At 44.2% G+C, this 20,580-nt stretch overlaps 1 long non-coding RNA gene across 1 annotated transcript; it reads left to right on the top strand.

Annotated features, from left to right (window-relative positions):
* Positions 1-460: 460 nt before the first annotated feature.
* On the top strand, positions 461-19,020 carry LOC141423849 (uncharacterized). Its single transcript, XR_012448619.1, has 3 exons — positions 461-649; positions 18,062-18,230; positions 18,884-19,020. It is a non-coding gene; the product is annotated as an uncharacterized lncRNA (long non-coding RNA).
* The last annotated feature ends 1,560 nt before the right edge of the window (positions 19,021-20,580 follow it).

The following is a 20,580-nucleotide window of genomic DNA, read 5'->3' as shown; positions in this document are numbered from 1 at the left end:
GACCTTTCTTGCTGCAAATTCAGAGCATGGCATGAAAAAGTCTCCCCACCCTCAACACACCTCTTCCCCCAAAAGGATTTGTGTTATTAAACAAAAGTGGGGACCAGGGAAGTGACAAGTGAAGGTGTCTGCTCTGATGAATCTCTTTCATCTCGGTCTCCGTAGTTGGCTCCTGATTTTGTGTTCGAAAGGGGTTTCCAATAAATTATTCAGGATTAAGCGTCCTTCCTTGCCAGAAAGGGCCGCACGCTGGAGCCGGCCCAGAGTGATAATCATACACAGTCCTGCAGCGAGAGAGTCAATGTCTAATTGGTGCCTTGACCAGGTCTGGGGCAGAGTCTGTTTAAATGTAATCAATATTTGCAGGGTAGGACAAGCTTGCACAACGAGGCAAGATATAGATTTCCACTTACAAGTCAGCACGGAGCTAATAATTCACCCCAGATCAACCCACATGGGAGGCAGAAACAAGCCCTGAGAAAGTCTGGGGACTGTCACCAGCCTCAGCACAACGCCTTGTGACTCCTCTTCTGCACACACACCCGAGGGGAGGTTGGAAGAGGAAACAGGGCCCCCAGGAAGAGAGTTCCCAGGAGCCAGGCAGATGTCACCCATTAACCAGATCCAAAGAGGAAGGAGCCCGTGAGCGGTAAGAAGCAAACAGAAAAACCCGTGTTGCTTTTTTCCGAAAGTCAGTGTTCCAGAAGGATTCTATGCTCTTTGTCTCTCTAAGGCATTTTCAGACTCTGGAAATCTTATACAAGATTATAGTGAAGTGGTAGAAGCTGTGGGCCATCTATGTCACCAGCCTAGAACCTAAAGGACCTGAGTTCCAGTCCCACGTCTGCCACTAATGAGGGTGATGCCTCACCTGGGCTCTGGAGGTCAATCTTCCCACCTGTAGAATGGAATAACTCCATTCTCTAGAACAGTTCTACTTGTCTAGAATAGTCTGAGAGTCTTTAATAAATAAAAAAGTATGTATATATATATACATACTTTTATATAAAAATATGTAAGTATATATATTTATGTGTATATATATGTACATCTGTGTATGTACATATGTACATGTTTTTTTAAAAATCTAAAGCAAATACACTGTGATAAGCACTTTAAAAATTAAGTTACCACTGCTGCCCCACCCCACCCAATAGCAAACAGTTCCCGGGTATGTCATAGCTTTTGTTCGTTCTCTTGTTTGCTTTTCAGTCAGGTTCTGCGTACGAGAGAGAACACTCTGGCTTATTTTACTCAACATGATGATCTCCAGTTCTATCTATCTTTTTGCAAATGACATAATTTCATTCTTATTTGTAGCTAACTAATACTCCATTGTGCGTATATACCAGAATTGCAATTGTGGTCATTTGTTACAGCAATTCTGGGGAATTGCAACACTCTCCTTTTGTGACCTTGCTTCCTCCTCTGTGTGTGCCCAGTTGCCGGCTGGAAAGGTAAGGTGGTCAGTGCTAACATGGTGGTAGGTCAGGAACAGCTGTCCTGGTGCTCACAGTACAGGGCTTTGACGTGGCTGTCCACCTAAGTAAACCCTGGTGTCCACTTTTAACTCATCCTGAAAAGAGTCTTTTGAGACACATAAGTTCGTTGCCCTCAGATAACTTCAAACCTGAGACCCAAGCCTAAGTCAAGGTTGTATCTCCACTGCTGTGGAGGGGACTCTGGGGACCAGGATTCCTGCAAGTCACACTTCTGTGGAAGCAGATGTTGGCTTTGCTTGAGTGACAGTGCCATCTGTCTGTCATCTCAGCCCAGTCCTGAAACAGAGTAAAAAACTCGGACCTCCACAGGACGACCATGCAAGTTACTCCAAGATCAGCTTAGGGACAATGTCCCCTGAGAACAGATGCTTGCCAGCAAAGGACAGGTGTAGCAGAGATGCCATGCCCCAACATTCATGGTGGGGCCTTGAACCACAATCCTGCCACGGTTGGAGAAACAACTTACTGAATCTATAGCTGAAGTCATTTCAAATGTCTGAAAAATGCATCTGAAAGCCCCAGCTGCTGCCTTCAAATGACACCAAACCATTGTCTCCATGTATATTAAGTGAGCCTGGGAGCCAGCCATCTTGGAGGGGCAAGTCAAAGTTGGCTAATATAACAAATACAGAACATGATTTACACCTAGGGTGTGGTGGTACACACCTGTAATCCCCGTGCTTCAGAGGCTGGGGCAGGAGAATAGAGAGTTCCCAGGCTAGCCTGTGGTACATAGGGAGATTTTGTCTAAAAGAGAATAGAAAGGAGGAGGAGAGGGAGGGAAAGAAAGAAAAAAATAGGAAGGAAAGGATGGAGGGAAGGAAGAAGGGAAGGAGAAAAGGAAGGAAAGAATGAAGACAGGCAGGTAGGAAAGAAGGAAGGGAGGAAGGAAGGAGGGAAGGAAGGAAGAAAGGAAGGGAGGGAGGGAGGATAGGAGGGAGGGAGGAAAAGAGAAAGGTAGGAAAGAAGGAAGGGAAGGAGGGAGGAAGAGAGGGAAGGAAGGAGAAGAGAGGAAGGGAAGGAGAAAGGAAGGGAGGGATGAAGATATGGAAGAAGGAAAGGAGGGAGGGAGGAAGAGAAGGATATATAAAATATTACACCTTGGGATTTGTTGATTTATCTGTTTATTGTTGATATCCACATCTGTCAGGCACATTGAGAGAGTTTAAAAATTATGCCAAAGGTGGAAAGTGAGTAAGATCACAAATGAGGAATGCAGTAGGTACTAAGATTGAAATCCTTAAAAGGCCCGCACGCTGATGAATTTCATAAATAATGTAAAAAAGCAAGCCTAGGCAGCTAACAACATCCCAGAGGAGGAAATATAAAACAATAGCCAGGGGAAATGATGTATTTATTTATCACTAAGTGAATGGACTCTGTTATATAATGAAACCTCCTCCACAATTCCTCTATGTGGATACTACAAGAAGGTTCAGGGAACCATATCTCCTGACAGTCCACAGGGACCCTTGGGATCTATGACGAAATGCCTGAAAAACAACTTAAGGAAGAAAGATTTATAAGCAAGGCAGAGCAGAAGATGGACCCATGACAGGGAGTCTTGGGTAGAAGGTATTCAGGCGACAAGGGAATTTTGCCTTTTATATCTGCACCAGCCGGACAGTGACATCAGGGCATGGCTGCCTTGTTTACAGAACCATCAGAAAGTTTCATCTGTGGCAGTCAGAGCCATATCCTCAGGCCAATGAATCCTTGATTTGGAAGGTGCTAGGCATGGTAGCACACACCTGTAATCCCAGCACTCAGGAGGTTGAGACAAGAGGATCAAGAGTTCCATAACACAGCTCTAATGCATTATAAGTTCGTTCTTTGTCAATTCCTGAACTCATCAAGGACAAGAGTAGATCTCATGTTTCTAATTTCCACAGGAAAGCTGGTGGAAAGTTCAGTAGAAACCCGGTAAGTAAGAAGCCCTCAGAGTAAACCCGCCCTTAAAGAATGAATACATTACAATTACACAGGGCTGCTCTGCCCAGACACTAATGTGGCTGTAGGTGTCACTTTAGCATGGTGTTTATAATTCAGAGACAGTCGCTTTCAGATTTCACTGAAGTTTAAAGGACCCCAGCCATTCTATTCATCAATAAATGTGCTATCCACCTGACCCTGCCGGTGCTTAGGACTGAGTGGGGGGTATGGGGTGTCCAAAAGCAAAGCCTTGTCATTGGGGCTCACGTAAGGAAAACAGAGAGAGAGAGAGAAGTATGTGGGCTGGGGATGTGGCCCAGTGGTAGAGGGCTGAGAGAGACAGAGAGAGAGAAAAAGAGAGAGAGAGAGAGAGAGAGAGAGAGAGAGAGAAAAGAAGGAGGAGGAGGAAAAAAGAGGGGAAAGGAAGAGAAGAAAGAAAGAGGGAAACGAAGGAAGAAAATCACTTTTTAAAGGTAGCAGCAACAGCAGGGCACTGGTGGCTCACACCTGTAATCCTATACTTGGGAGGCTGAGATCCAGAGGATCACTATTCAAGTCCAGCCCAGGCAAATAGTGTTAGCATTGATTGGACTAATTCTGGTATATACAGGAACAGAGATAGCAAGAGAGAGACTAAAGAGGGTCCAACCATGGCATGAGAGAAAAGTTGCAGATTAGGGTGGTGCACACCTGTAATCCCAGCACTCAGGAGGCAGACTGGGCTACATAGTGACACTGTTTCAAAAAGAGAAGAGGAAAGAGGGGAAGAGGAGGGAAGGAGAAGCAGAGGAAGGAGCAGGGGAAGGGGGAAGAGAAGAAGAAAGAGGAGGTGGAAGAAGAGGAGGAGGAGAAGAAGGAAAGGAAAAGGAGGGAGGAGGAGGAGGAGGAGCTCACAGCTAAAGGAAAGCATATAAATGCAGGCCACTAAGAATTTTCAAACTCTTAGCAAGCACTCTACAGTACAGAAAGCAAACTGGGGTCTGAGCCAATCTTCTCGGTCTCAAGAGAATGGATACGTCAGTCAGTGACCAGATTCACACTGCCTAGGGGTGAGTAGAGCCATGATTGGGCTTCAAGCACAGAAAGCAAAATGTGTCACCCCATCTAGCCAGATATCCATTATCCCCTTTTCCCAGAAGCCATCCAGATACCACCATGTTCATCTTCAAAGACGGAAATAACAATGTCCCATGTAGTTGCCATCTGCCCACATCCCTGTGGACACCAAAAAACAAGTCTGGCTTGAAGGTCCCTCTAATTCCCAAGGAACCACTCTCTGTACTGCCCTGAGTCTTCTTCCCTGACCTCACAGCCTCAAATCCCTTTAGCTATCCTTGGAGGATGTGTTAGTCAGCTGTCCATTGCTGTGACAAAACATCCAAGAAAATCAATTTGAATGAAGAAAAGAAGGTTTATTTTGGCTCATGGTGTCAGAGGGCTGGCTCCATTGTTTTTCGGGACCTGAAGTGAGATAGAATACCACAGTGGTGGAGGAAGCAAAGCAAGGAGAGAGGAAGGAGCAGGGACAGTATACCCCTCAAGGTGACACCCCAGTGAACACCCTCCAGCTACACCCCTTTCATCTATCGCTCACCAATGGGTTAACCCATTGATGAAGTCAACACAGTCATGATCCAATCAGCACTCAATAGCACCCCCAGCTGGGGACTAAGTCTTCAACACACAAGCCTTTGGGGACATTTCAAACCCAAATCATAATAGAGGACGTAATTTTTAAAGTCCCCCTCACCAACTGGTTGCTGCCACCCAAACACACTCCACCTCATCATGACCCCTGTACAGCGGGGACCATAAGTGGAATACACTGCTATTCTGGGTGGCTGGACACAGGACCCAGGAGGCTCAGCCTCCCAAGCTTGGGATGCTATATTTGTGTGAAGGAAGTCTGATGTTCCAGGAATAATCATGGATGTTGACAGTCATTGAGTTTGTCTAATTGAGCTTTTGGGAACAGAGAGAGCTCCACACATCCTGTCCAGCTGCCCCCTGACTTTCAAAGCATGAGTTCCTGTTAATCCAATATAAGGAGTCCTTGTTTCCTCTGCAGACCCTAACATCAGAGAAATGTGATTTCCAGTTGTTTATTTATGATAACAGGCTTCTACCACCAGAAAACAATTCAATGTTCCTGTGGTTATAATAGTGTTTTTGCTACTTGCACCCAATAACTAGTCCCATGGAACTTTCTCCTCAGTCCAGATTTTTCATATTGATTCGTGATGTTGATTGATACTTGGTTTCACGCAAGAGGAAAAGAACAGAGTGAATGGGACTTCCTGGACTTAAAGCCTGGCTCTGGCATTAATCAATTCTGTGATATCTTCAAGTCACTTGACCTTGACTTTGACTCTTGGTGCTTCTCTTTCTTCACTTATAAAGGACTATAAAAATACACTCTGGCCATTGTGAAGTTTAAGTGTGATAGTGTTTTGGAGAGCTGGGCACAGGGCCTGGCACTGGCAAGCATCCAATAAACAGAGTGACCATTTAGTCCAATTATTTGGGGAAAGTGAACATTATTTAAAATTACATAGAGACACAGCACCAAATGCAATCTATGGGCTTTTGTCCAACTTGCATCAGCTGTAATGATGATGACGACATACTATGAACTTGAACCCACATTTCCCGTTCATCTAAAGGATGTTAGTAATAACCAACATTTCAGGAGTATTAAGAGGATTGGAGATATCCCATAAAAACTGCTAAACACAGAATAGCCCTTCAATAAATAGCATTTTCCTCAGGTTTATTTTTATGGTTTCTGACCCAAAGATCATGTTGCCTACAATGTGCCCCTTTGACATCGTAAATAATGGAAAAATTCTGCTCCCCATGCCTTCACCTCCCAAGTAAAACCAGTTGCTAACTAAAAAGGAACAGTCAGGCAATGAGAGTCAATCTGAGTCTTTTAGTGGCTCCACTGATGAATATAAACGATTTGAAAATTAAAAAGCCATTAGGCTATTAAAAATAGCTTCTAAGAACATTCTCGCAATAAATTATTTTCAAGCTTATAAACCCAATTGGAAAGAATATAAATGGTAATACAGACCCATCTGAAAAGTCAGTAACCAGATATAATGGTCAATTCCTCTGATATTATTGTCTAATTAAGCAATTTGGCTTTAGTTGAAATTGCATTTAACTGAGTTGGTATAGTTTAAAAGTGATGTAGAACCGATTTCTTTTGAGCTAAAGAGAAAAAATAAAATAAAATTTTAGTAACCAGGAGGAACAGATTCTGATTTAAGTTTTATACTCAGTTGACTGGATTTCGAAAGCACAATTCAAGAACTAAAAAATAGTCCAGCAAATAAGCCAGTGCTCAGCATGGAGACACACAGACCCCAGCCTTCAGCAGGTGGCAGCCCTCTACAGGTTTGGGGATCTGGGACCTGGAAGCACTCCAGCTTCATGGCCTCTCTCCCATGGAAGCAAGAATTTCTGAGTGTTTTTCTCTGTGTTCAATGGTTCTCAGACATCAGGGAGCTCTTACAATTCCCAAAGCCCAAACCTCTCCCAGACCAATCAAGTCACAGTCACTGGGAATGAGACACCAGCTTTAGTATTTTTTAAAACTCCCCAGAAGAGTTCTATGTGCACCCAAGGTTGAGAGACACTGTTCTGAAGGGCTCCTGAAGCATCTATGAGCACCAGTCAATGGGTCAAAGAACTCCTCAAGAAAATGAAAAAGAACGCCTCAAGAAATGAAAATGGATGGGGGAAAGGGCGAGGAAGTACAGTAGAGGAGGATAGATTGACTTCAGCACAATGCTCGTACAGGTGTAATACCAAGGGAACAATTCCACTGAACAACGAACAGACACCTAAACAATGAAGGACAAGAGGAAAAAACAGATCACGCAAAGGAGAGGTCACTAACCAGGGAGGAGGGTGAAAGAAGGAAGTTAAGAAGGTGAATATGGCTAATGTACTCTCTATACAAGAATAATATAGGATCTTTAAACCTGCTGAAACCACCATGAGAAGAGGACTAAAGTAGAAAGGAGAAAAATAGAGGGGATGAACCAATTTGGGTTATAATACATATATACATGGAGATGTCATAATGAAACTCCTTGTATAGCTATCTTTAACAACAAAAATGTATTTTTTCAAAAAACAAAGGACAGGAAGGTAAAACAATTTTTGTCTGGGGGTTGGCACCATTGGGAGGGGGAGAAGGTAAGGAAAGGGTGCAGGAGGGTGAATATGGTGGAATATTATCTACTCATGTATGACAATAGAAGAATGAGACCTGTTGAAACTATTCCAGGAAGGAAGGAAGAGGGGATGAGAGAGAGAGACAGAGAGATTAAATAAATAAATAAATAAATAAAATAAGTCTGAAACAAAAAAAGAACATGACCTTATAGATCTAGGTCTCAGTGCTCTGAAGAGCCAGGAGGACCAACAGGCTCTCCATAGCATCTGTGTTGTCACCTCGGAAGACCCTGGAGAATCATCCAGGGTGGTTCTTTGTTCTCGGAAATGTTCTTTGTGCTGAGAGCAAAATTCACATTTAATTGAATTGGCTCCTTACTGCTGCTGTCCCCAAAGACTCACCTCTCTAGAAAATGTGCCTTGGCTCAGAACCAATGTCATGAATAGCAATGCCTAAGTGGAATGCACTTTCCAAGATGGCCCCAGACTATCCTGCTCCTGATATATCTCATGCCCTGATAGTTGCTACGATTTCAAGTTAGTCTTTGTGGTCAATAGCATGACACAGACCTGAAAGTGCACCCATTTCCAAGGCGAAGTCTTAAAAGACATTGTGGCTTCTGCCTTGCTCACTTTAGGATAAGTCCTGCACTAGACAGAAGCCAGAGTCACTATGTCATGAAGACACTCAAGCAGCCCATGGAGTGGCTTATGTGGTTAGAAAAAGAAATCTCTATAATAGCACAGAGAGAATTCCTGGTCTGAAATCTGAAGCTTTTTGAGCAATTACATGATGCTACAGTGGAAATCCCACACCGACTTTATGTGATAGATCACTGTCCAAACACAGGTGCACTAAAAATACTGTATAAAATAATCTTTGATATACCCAAAAGAATATGACACAGGTTACTCCAGAGGCACCTGCACACCCATGTTTATTGCAGCACTATTCACAATAGCCAAGTTATGGAAACAGCCAAGATGCCCCACCACTGACGAATGGATTAAGAAAATGTGGTATCTATACACAATGGAATTTTATGCAGCCATGAAGAAGAATGAAATGTTATCATTTGCTGGTAAATGGATAATTGGAGAACATCATTCTGAGTGAGGTTAGCCTGGCCCAAAAGACCAAAAATCATATGTTCTCCCTCATATGTGGACATTAGATTAAGGGCAAACACAACAAGGGGATTGGACTTTGAGCACATGATAAAGCGAGTGCACACAAGGAAGGTATAAGTATAGGTAAAACACCCAAAAACCTAGGTAGCATTTGTTGCCCTCAACGCAGAGAAACTAAAGCAGATACTTTAAAAAGAACTGAGGCCAATAGGAGAAGGGGACCAGGAACTACAGAAGAGGTTATATCGAGAAGAATTAACTTAGAAGGTAAGGCACATGCACAGGAAATCGATGTGAGTCAATGCCCTGTATAGCTATCCTTATCTCAACTAGCAAAAACCCTTGGTCCTTCCTATTATTGCTGATACTCTCTCTTCAACAAAATTAGAGATAAGGGCAAAATAGCTTCTGCCTGGTAGGGAGGGGGTGGGGAGCAGAGGGAAGGGGTGGGGTGGTAATGGAAGGGGTGGGGGAAGGGAGGAGAAATGACCCAAACATTGTATGCACATATGAATATAATAAAAAAGAAAAATAATAATAATAACCTCTGAGCTGTGTGCGTGAAGTGTAGATGAAACAGAAATGAATTTCATATTTAGATTTGGGACCCATTCCCAAGATAGCTCATTTTGCATATGCAAAGATTCCAAAATCTGAAAAAATTGGAAATTGTTAACAGTTCTGGTCACAAGCATTTCAGGTAAGGGACACTCAACCTGTAGCCACCTGAGTACATTAGAAGTGGATCCTCCACCCCAGTCAAGCCTTCAGATAATCACAGACCCAACAGACACCATGTCTACAACCCCATGAGAGACTGGGCCAGAGCTAGTCAGCTAAACTGCTCCTAGATTGCTGTGTCCCAGAAGCTATGAGACAACACATGCTTGTGGCTTTGGACCACAAAGTGTTGGGGATAATTTGTTACCTAGCAGTAGGTAACTAACACAGACACATGTTCATATGCTCTGATTCACTTCCCCAAACTTGGATCACAAAGGGCTCCCCTCTTTTCTTCTGAGTTAGAGGTAAAGAATTAGTGTTTGCTGGGCCAGAAGGTTCCAGCAATGAAGCATGAAGAGACTAATATTCTTTCCTCCTGTATGATGTTAGGCTCTCAAGCTTTTCTTCTGCTACCTACCTTAAGGGATGGCCTGGGTAACATGCTAAGTTTTTTTGGTTGGTTGGTTGGCTGTACTGAGGTTTGAACTCAGGACCTCATACTTACTAAGCAGGCATTCTACCACTTGAGCCACTCTACCAGCCTGTTTGTGTGTGTGTGTGTTGGGTATTTTCAAGCTAGGGTCTCGCAAAGTATTTTCCCAGGCTGGCTTCAAAGCACAATCGTCCTGATCGCTACCTCCTGAATAGCTAGGATGACAGGCTTGAGCCACTGGCACCCAGCCAGGACTATTGACTGACACCTCTAAAATTGTGAGCCCTTTCATTATTTATGTCAGACTTTGTGTCACAGCAATGAAAGAGTCTAAAACATAATGCCACCTGCATTTGCACCTTGAGAAGGAATTCATGAGGTATCTCATAGTCTAGAGACCCTACCTTCCCATTGTGCAAGGTGGCAGGAAGGAACACTTGCTCTCTGAGCCTCTGGCTCATCTATAAGATGGGAACACTTACATCCAACTCTCTGAGTTCTGAAGGGCGACCGTGAGGTGCTCAAAGCAAGCTGACCAATGCATGCAGGTGTTCGATGAATGACATGCGAAACGAGAAGTTCTTATAAAAAATGAGGAGTGTGTACAGTGGATCTCCTCACACAGAATTCACCCACATCCTGCCCTAAACCTCCTCTACCAGTCTATAGTAGAGCCTGTGGCTCACAAACCTCCTACCTGTCCAGCCCTGCAGTGCCTAGGATGACCATCTTAGTCTTTGTTTCTTGGCATTTTACAGCTGTATTGCCTGTCACCTGCCACAATGATGGAGTAGGGTCTCTAGACCATGGAAATGAGAAATATTAATACTTCCCTATATATTTTTCCTTTTATATATCTGGGTTAGTCAGCTTTTTGTCACTGTGACAAATACTTGAGAGTGATAATTTAAAAGAAAGAAGAATATTTTGGCTCATAGTTTCAAATGATTCAGTCTAGGGTTGTCTGACTCCATTTCTTTGGGCCTGTGGTGAGGCAGAACATCATGGTGGAGGGAGCAGGTGTTGGAGGTGACCTCTCACTTCATGATGGCCAGGAATAGAGAGAGAGAGAGAGGAGAAAAGGAGAGAGAGAAAAAGAGAGAGAGAGAGAGTCAAGGATACAATACCCTTCAAAAGCATGTCCCTTTTTTGGTGATATTGGAGTTTGAACTCAAGACTTACGCATTTGTTAGGCAGATGCTCTACCTCTTGAGCCACACCTCCAGTCTGGAAAAGCAAATCTGCAGTGACCTACCTACTCATTCCAACTAGGCTCAACTCCTATTTCCACCACCTTCCAATAATGCCATCAAATTATGAACCCACCAATGGGTTGATCCATTGATGACATCTCATTGATGACTTCTCAGTGATTGGATCCACCAGCTGGGGACCATGCCCTCAGTACATGAGCCTTTGGGAAAGACACTTCACACACAAACCATAACAATAGCCTCCATTTTTTTGAACACACAGATGTTACTTTTGTAAGGACATAAAGTTATATCTTTCCTTCCAGATCAGGGTAGGAACACCCTTCTCTTCCTCAGTCTTCTGTCCATCCATCTCTCTCCTGATAAACCAGTTAAGAATGACTTTTTGCAGTTGTGTAAAATATGTGCTTGACTGCCGGGTCTCACTGAAGAGTTATGTCACATTGCTTATCTGCCTCTGGGGCCATTTCTCCCACAGTCCCTCCAGACATCACTCTGCAGATGGGATTTCTAAGTCCTCTATCCAACTGCTTAGTTCTAGAAGACAAAGACTATGTTGTAAGTCTTCTTTATATGTGTATGCTGTCTCTGTGACCAAGTTTTAGAGAAGACAATTCATATAGACTTGTTTTTTGACCCCCAAGTCTATTTGGCTATCAAAAGAAAGACAATATTCACCTCAAGGGACACAGCGTTTTAGGTGGGGGGGCCGGCAGGGGAGGCTCTGTTCTTCTTGTGGGTAGCTTGGTTTTTATCCATTCTTAAGTAATAAGAGACCAACAGATACTAGTAATCAAAACACACTTGGTACCTGTGTATGCATTAAATAAATGGATGAATGAGTGGATTGGGCAAGTTGAAGAGACAGTCATCCAGAATTAATTAATTTTTTAGGACTGGAGGTGTGGCTCAAGCAGTAGAGCACCTGCTTAGTGTGAAGCCCTGAGTTTAAACCCCAGTACCACCAAAAAATAGTTATTAAAAAACCCCTTTATTCCTGCGGTAATAATCTAGAAGAGCTCTCTCCTTCAAAGTCTATTTTTCACTAACCTTTGGCATTAAGCACAGAAGTATTTTCTCTGTATCTAATGAGTGTTCAAAACCTACAGTTTTTAAAAGAGATTTTTTTTTTTGCTAGGGACTTCCACCATGCATTTGTCAGTCACTTATATTTGAATTTGTTTAAAAAAAATGGAGAAAGAGTTCTGGATTTGTTTTGTTTTGTTCTAACTTGTCTTAGTTAACAACACCCACAATTTTAAGAATAGTCACTGAGATCTCTCTCTCTCTCTCTCTCTCTCTCTCTCTCACACACACACACACACACACACACACACACACATACACCATCCATCACTCAGCCACTTCAATCTCACTGGAAGCTTAAAGAGCCACTAGACTCTATCAAAGATCTCCTTTGTGTGACACATCTTTGAGGTCTTCCCTGAGATCACCCCGGGCCCTTGAAGCACTTCAGACAGAAAGCCATTACCTGTATTAAATGTAGCACTTTCTACATCTTAAAGGCGCAATCACTGGTAGACACTCTTCAGACACAACAATGAAAACATGTCAGCTGCTTCTACCACATTTTCCTCTCTGTGTCTCCTCTGCAGGGCTCAGTGCTTGCTGCAGTGTCCCCTCCTGTATCTGTAGAAACACCCTGGCAGGACCTCAGCAAAAGAACCGACAGGATGGGCCGTCACTATTGCCCAAATGTTTATTCTGGGTCAAGCACCACACTACATATATAAGAACTTAAAACAGTGTCACACACAGTAAACGTCACTCAAAGACCAGGGTCACCCCACTGATGAATCTATGGATGAGATGGTGAGCTCCATTACTGTCAGTTGGTCACTGGCTCTGGGGTGGCTCTTTCCACTTGGTACTGGAACAGTCATGTGTCCAGTGTCCACAATCCAGGCTGAGAGGCAGGACAGAAGGAACAGAAGAGGGCAGTTAGCCACTCTCATTGGCAAACAAATGTGTAAACCTGAAAGTAAAGAGTCAGAAGTAAGTTCAGCTCTTCCTCACTTTAGAACTGAGCAATGGAGTCCAACTCATGCAGAGATCCTGTGCAAAGAGGGATGGGGTGTGGTGTGGGAGCCCCAATTCTAATTAAACCCCACCACCAGCAGCCTATGTGGGACCACTCCCCCCCCAGGTTTGCAGGTTGCCTCAAACGACCACACTGAGCAGCAGACAGGACCTTCGCTGACCACAGCCCCCATGCCTTTGCTCCCCATCTCCTCCCACCCCAAATTTCCCATTTCTCCTTTCACTATGGATAAATGGTGCCTTTTCTGCATCTCTTGATAGAGAGACAGCACTTAACCCCTAGGAGAGGAGGAAGAGGGAGGAGAAGAAGCTCAAAGACCATCTGTGATTGGGCCTCCCAGTTAAGTACCTTTAAAAAATTATTTTTGCTATCTGGGCATGGTGGCTCATGCCTATAATCCCAGCTACTCAGGAGGCAGAGATCAGGAGGACTGAGGTTCGAAGCCAGCCCAGGCAAATAGTGTGTGACACCCTATCTCAAAAAACCCATCACAAAAATGGGCTAGTGGAGTGGCTCAAGATCATGGCCCTGAGTTCAAACCCCAGCACCACACACACAAAAAAAATAGTAATAGTAATTACTGTTGGTGAGAATGCAAATTAGTGCAGCCAGTATGCAAATCAATATGGAGTTTCCTCAAAAAGCTAAAATCGAACTACCATAAAATCCTGCTCTGCCCTCTTGGACATATACCCAAAGGAATGTAAGCCAGTGTCCAAAAGGGACACCTGCACACCCATGTTTATGCTGCAGTGTCCCCTCCTGTACCTGTAGAAACACCTTTGCAGGACCTCAGGAAAAGAGCCGACGGATGGGCTGTCACTATTGCCCAGCGCTGTTCACAATAGCTAAGCTATGGAATCAGCCTAGGTGCCCAAAAACAGATGAATGAATAAAGAAAACATGGCTCATATACACAATGGAGTATAACTCAGTCATAAAGAAGAATGAAATTATGCCATTTGCAGGAAAATGGATGGAACTGGAGCTCATTCTGTTAAGCGAAATAAGCCGGACTCAGAAAGACGAGTATCGTGTTTTCTCTCATGTGTAAAATTTAGGGAGGGGAGCAAATGAAAATAAAAGGAAGTAAATAAGATGAGTTGTCTCCAAAAAGGTTTATCTTTTAGTCTTAGTCATGGTGCTGCTGAGAAATGGAACAGGGGAGAGAGAGAGAACTTATTAGAGGAATTGTACCATGTCCCATGACAGGTCAGACGCAGACTGAAGAATGAAAGACACAGGTAGCACAGTTCATTGCAAGCCCAAAGGCCTTGGAGACGCCAACAGCATAACAACCCTCAGCCTGAGCCCAAAGGAGTAAGAACTGCACGTGCTGCCAGTCCCAGGGTCCAGAGACTCGAGAACCTGGAGTTCGAGGGTCCAAGGGCAGTGGAAGCTGAGTGCCCCAGCTTCAGGAGACTGGATTTACCTTTCCTCTGCCTCTGCCTCTGTCTATCCATCAGGAGCCAGCAGCCAGTTGAGTGGTGGCCACTCACCACATAGGGACAAAGTGGACCTTCAGTATTCTGTCCACTGAGGTAGACACCAGTCTCTTCTGAAAACAGCCTGGTCCCCATCTGGTGCTGCTATTTTGGGATGTTCTGGGAACTTTAGTCAGTGGGACCTAGCTAGAGGATATAGATCACTGGGGGTGTGTTTTTAAAAGGTGTACCTAGTCCCCAGCCCCTCCCTCTCTGCTTTCTGTCCACCATGAGGTAAAAAGTCCCCATCCTACCACCACCATGGTGCTCTGCTTCACCATGGGCCCAGAATCAATGGAGCCAAGGACTATGAATTGAAACCATGAACCAAAATAAATCCTTCATCTCCTTATGTTGTTTTTCTCAGGCATTTGTCACAGCAATCAAAAATTAAATAACATAAGCTTTTATTCCAAAAATAACTAGTTCTACTTCTTGGAGTTCTGGCTGGTGAAGAGAGATTAAATAGTATCAAAAACCTCAGAAGTAGAAAAGCCAGAAGTCACATAGGCACCAATCAGTGGCCAACACTAAGAGTAGGACCAGCTGGGCATGGTGGCTCACACCTGTAATCCTAGTTACTCTGTCTCTATCCTGAGATAGAGATCAGGAAGATTGAAGTTTGAGGCCAGCTCAGGTAAAAAGAAAATTCACAAGATGCCATCTCAACTGGTAAAAGCTAGCCGGGGCTGTACATGCCTGACATCCAGCTATTTAAGAAAAATAAGTAGGAAGATTGAGGTCCACATTGGCCCTGCCATAAAGAAACCCTATCTCAAAAATAACCAGAGCAAAATGGGTTTGGACTAAGGCTCAAGTGGCAGAGCCTTGCAAGTTTGAGGCCCTAAATTCAATCCCCAAGACTGCCAAAAAATAAAAAAGAGGGGGACTTTAAGCCACCAAGCTCTTCTAACTTTAAGCCTGGGTCCCAAAGGGGTCCTGAGAGCTCCAGACAAGAGTTCCAAGTCTTCCTTTGAGCACTGAAGACCCTGGTGGCATCAAGTATCCATGTCAGTGGTGAGACCCTCACTCTCCTGAAAATTCATCAAGACCATCAGAAGATCCAAGAATGTCCAGGTCACAAGAGGCATCCTTCCTCATGCTCCCTTGTCAAAAAGAAGAGAAAGCAGCTGCTCGAATTCTGCCACACAGGGCCACCATCTCCACCTCGAGCTGGGATGTCTCAGGAACCGGACATCAGCAAGAGGAAGCAGACAAACACCAGGTTTGAGCAGCCTGATGCTCTCAAAGCCCAACCCACAATGGGCCATGACCATTAATGACATGTCTGCTTCTACCTAAGGGCTGCAGGAATGACTCAAGTGGTAGAGCCCCTGCCTTGCAAGTACCAAGTCCTGAGTTCAAACCCCAGTACCATCAAAAAAATAAATAAGAAACAACGCTTGCCTAAGGAACAAAGGAGCTCTGTGAGCGAGTCTCAGAGACACCCCCTTAGAGGTGTGGGCCTGGGGAAAAGGAGATTCTGATATTCTTGGACTTTCTAGAAAGAGCGTACTGGGAGCATGGCACCATAATTGAGAGTTCAGATACCAGGCACAAAGACAGCAGAAGAAGAACTTGTGGAGTGACTCGAGTGGTAGAGCACCTGCCTAGCAAGCATGAGGCCCTGAGTTCAAACCCCAGTGCTGCCAAAAAGAAAAATAAAAGGAGGAGAAAAATATGGCTCTTGTTATCATGGTACCAAAACCACTGTGCATGAGTGGTCAAGGACTTCAGGCTTGCTGGAGGAGCCACCCTGGGCTTGACCTTGAACCTCGAATCTCTACTAGAAATTCTAAGCAAGGGTCCTTATTTGTGAGACACTTCAATGCTCGTGTTGCCTGTCCCTTTCCCACCTGACTCACCTTTCCTTCCCACTCAAGAGGACCTCAGTCAAGCTTATGCATAAAACACAGGCCCTGGCACTGTACCGACTGGTGGGAAAGCCCACATTGGTTACTTCCTCTTGAGCCTGTTTTGTCTTCTCTATAATAGGATAAAAGTGGTGTGGACCTCAGAGCTGACCTGCAGACTAAGCGAGTTGATTGTGTAATAGGCTTGGGAGATGATAGGTAGAGAGAGAGAAAAAAAAGAAAAGAAAAGAAAGAAGGAAGGAAAGAGACAGAGAGAGAGAAAGAAGGGTGGGTGGGTAGGTAGGTAGATAGATGATAGATAAATAACTGATAGCTAGATGATAGATAGATAGATAGATAGATAGATAGATAGATATGTAGGGCTCACTGTAAGGGATTCATAAGTGCTGGCTTTTATTAAGACTTAATATTTTCGCCTGGCACAGGTGGCTCACACCTGTAATCCTAGCTACTCTGGAGGCAGCGATCAGGGGGATTGTGGTATAAAGCCAGCTCAGGCAAATAGATCACAAGACCCTATCTTGAAAATACACAACACAAAATGGGGCTGGTGGAGTGGCTCAAACAATATATTACCTGCCTTACAAGCATGAACCCCAGTACAACCAAAAAAAAATTTTTTTAAATAAAGAGAAAGAGAACAGCCACTGGGGTTGGACACTGTTGGCATTGTCTCCTAGATGTGGCAGAGTGTAAGTGACAAGGATATGAACAGGAGAAGGGCTACTGCCACCTGACAGTGGAGAAATATTTCCCATAGAAGTGACAGTTTTCCTGGATTTCCCAGGGCACCCAGCATCGTCAGGCAGTGGAAGCAAGGACCACACGTTAGATTCTGTGTTTCTGCAAGTCTAACAGTGAGCTGGCTCATTTTTATCATTTTTGGCCCAAAAACACAATCAGCCTGGAAACCAAAGCAGTGCCCACTTGCCATGTTCAATTAAGCCAGGCATTTAGACAAAGACTGTGGTCACATCCTCTAGTTTTCAAATAGAAGCCTGAGCTGTCTGCCAATTGAACCCACATCTACTGATCCTGAAGCAAACTGATTCCCTTGCCTGGGTATCACAATTCAGACATGGCACTGAAAGATGTTACCTCCCAATTACAAGATAGGCATTTGAGCTTCCCAAATACTTTCTTTGTCCCTCCACACCTCACCAGTTAAGTCAAGGTACAGAGTAAAATTTCATTACAACAGTCAGATGAACAAAAAAAAGCATGGCAAGGGATGTTTGGAAGTGGGAGATAGGCCTCTCAGTTTGACAAAAGTTCAATTCCTAACAGACCAAGAAAGAGTAATACAGGATGTTTCTTTAATATCAACAGATATTGTGATCCAATTTACTTCGTGAAAGAATCCCAGAAATGAGTCCCATAGATAACCCACTCTCAAGTTCTTTCTAGTCCTCATTACCTCTCATAGCCACTCTCTCTCTCTCTCTCTCTCTCTCTCTCTCTCTCTCTCTCTCTCTCTCTCTCTCTCTGCTTTTTGTTTTCTTTCTTGCTCCATCTTAGTTGGGAGTCTAGAGGGAAAGCAGCCTCTTGCCAAAATAAAAATGGGGAAGGAAACCAATGAAAGTCTTCTCCATCCACTGATGACGCTGGGAAGAGACAAGAGGAAAGAATCGTGCAGTTTCATTCTATTCTGGGATGGTCTTCTTGCTGACAGTCCTCGTGGCCTCAGGTCAGTGAGCTCTGTGCTTTTGTCTTGTTGAGCCAGGCAAAATGGGGGGATTAAAAGCCCAGTCTGAGATAGAGCTGCTCAGCCACTCTGGCAGCTCTCCTTAGTGTCAACCTGCAGTAAAATGGCTGAGTCCTCCCATGTTCACAACCAGAAATCTCAACAAATCCCATCCAGAGGAAGAGGAAGAAGGAGCTATTCAGGAAATTTCAGTTCCCTGCAACTAGATATCGCAGTGGTACCCCCAAGCTCTCTGCTTATGGCTTGGTAGTCTCCAGCAATTCTTTGTGCTTGGTTCAAGAGCTACAGAGATGAGTAAGAGACACATTGGACCTTGAGGATGCTTTGGATCTAGGAAAGGTCTTGCAGACAGAGCCCCAGAGAGGCTGCACAAGCCAAGAAAACACATCATTCTATGAAAGAGACCAGAAAGCCCTTGGAAGTGGAGTAGGTGAGGAGGGAGAGAAGGGATGTCAGGTAAAAAAGGAAACAGCATTAAAAAAAAGTAGGGAGGAGGGATGAATGCAATAATGTGCGGGGGAAAAGAGCAAGAGGGTCAGAGATTACTACATGACCCAGCAGAGGCAGATCTTACGTCCTTGCAATACCTCATCCCCTGTAATTAATCATCCTTGACTGTGGGTTATTTTACACAGGATATGTGGTAGCTCTGGGCACAGAGCTATCTAGGAAGAGAGACCCCAGTACTCATGCAAAGACATCTGATGGCAGTCAGTGTTCCTTGACACATGAAGATGAGGATGTGCTAGTTGTCACTGTGACAAAATACCTGAGATAAGCAACTTAAAAGAAATAAAGGTATGTGGCTCACAGTTTCAAAGGTTGTGGTCCATGGTCACCTGACCCCATTACTTTGGGCCTGTGGTAGGGCAGAACATCATAGTGGGGAGCAGTGGTGGAGTAAAGCTGCCCATGTCATGACAGTCAGGAAGGAAAAGAGAAAAAACAGACGTAATAATAGCAATATTATTATGAAAAGCAGGTCACACTGAGGGAGGTCACGTACAAGGAGGGTAAAGGAAGGAAGTGAAGAAGGTGAATATAGTTGATTTACTCTCTACACAAGAATGAATATAGAATTTTTAAACCTGTTGAAATCACTATAAGAAGGGGACTATGTTAGAAAGAAGAAAAATAGCTTCTACTACCACCCAGAGAGACTGAGACTGACATTGCATCAAGATTAGGGGAGAGAGAGACAGACAGACAGAGACAGAGAGAGAGAGCTCTAAAGAACAGGGTTACTAACTGTCAAATGGACCCTCCAAGTAGAGGGACCATGAGAGCCAAGCAAAGAGCCAGGAAAGAGTGCATGAAGGAGACAAGGACCAAACAGGTCTGAATTGGCTGCCAATCAACGAAGCCTGACCTTGAAGACATTAAAGTGGTATAAGGACAGAACTCTAGCCAGAGCAGAGTGACATTGGACCCATCCCTAACCTTACATGTTTCAGATGCTACCTAGGGAGCCCTCTGACTTGTGTACAGTGGGTGGAAATACAGCGAGGACCTCCTAGGATTTAGAGAGCTCAGTTAATAAAATGAAGACTTGGTAGATCCAATTGTGTTCATACAAAGTCACCCCAAGAGACATGCTGAGACAGAAAGCAGGAAAAGATATCTTATCTAAAGACAAGTCAATGACATTAACAATATTCTAAGAAGTAACATATCAGTAAAAAATGGTGGCCAACATGGCACCAGGATGACCTTGTCCGTGGAGAAGAATTCTCAGGGCCAAGGATGTAATTGATGCAATGAAATGGTTGGGGGATAATTTCCAGGAACAGACTGTCTTGCTCTGATAATGTTAGCCATTGAGACGTTCTGACCAAATTGCTTATGAAAACATGACTTCCTAGGGCCAGGTGTGGTGGCACACATCTATAATCCTGGTTACTTGGGAGACATGGGTAGGAGGAATATGGTCCAATGCTAGCCCTGGCAAATGCAAAAGACCCAATCTGAAAAACAAACCTAAATCAGTAGGGCTGGGTACATAACTCTAGTAGTGGAGATTTACCTCATAAGCCCAAAGTCCTGGGCTCAATCCCCAGGACTGCCAAAAAAAAATGACTTTTTGCTTGGATCAAACTGGCTGGATTTATTGACTGAATGGCAGAGGAGTCCAGGTCCAGGCTAGCCTCCAGGCATGTCACATGTTGTCAGGATGTGACTTCATATGGGGGTCACATGCTAGGCAGGGAAGAGGAGGCATAGAAAGGATTCAGTCAAATGCAACACAAGCCCTAGCCAACCTTGATTCTTAATTGTCACCTCTCCAAACAGCTGCACCCAGGGCAGACATCTATAGTTGATCCCTGTACTCTCA

This window comes from Castor canadensis, chromosome 6, assembly GCF_047511655.1.
Source record: "Castor canadensis chromosome 6, mCasCan1.hap1v2, whole genome shotgun sequence".
Taxonomy (NCBI): domain Eukaryota; kingdom Metazoa; phylum Chordata; class Mammalia; order Rodentia; family Castoridae; genus Castor; species Castor canadensis.
The sequence above is the reverse complement of the archived record's forward strand: the minus strand, read 5'-3'. Positions and strand labels throughout refer to the sequence as shown.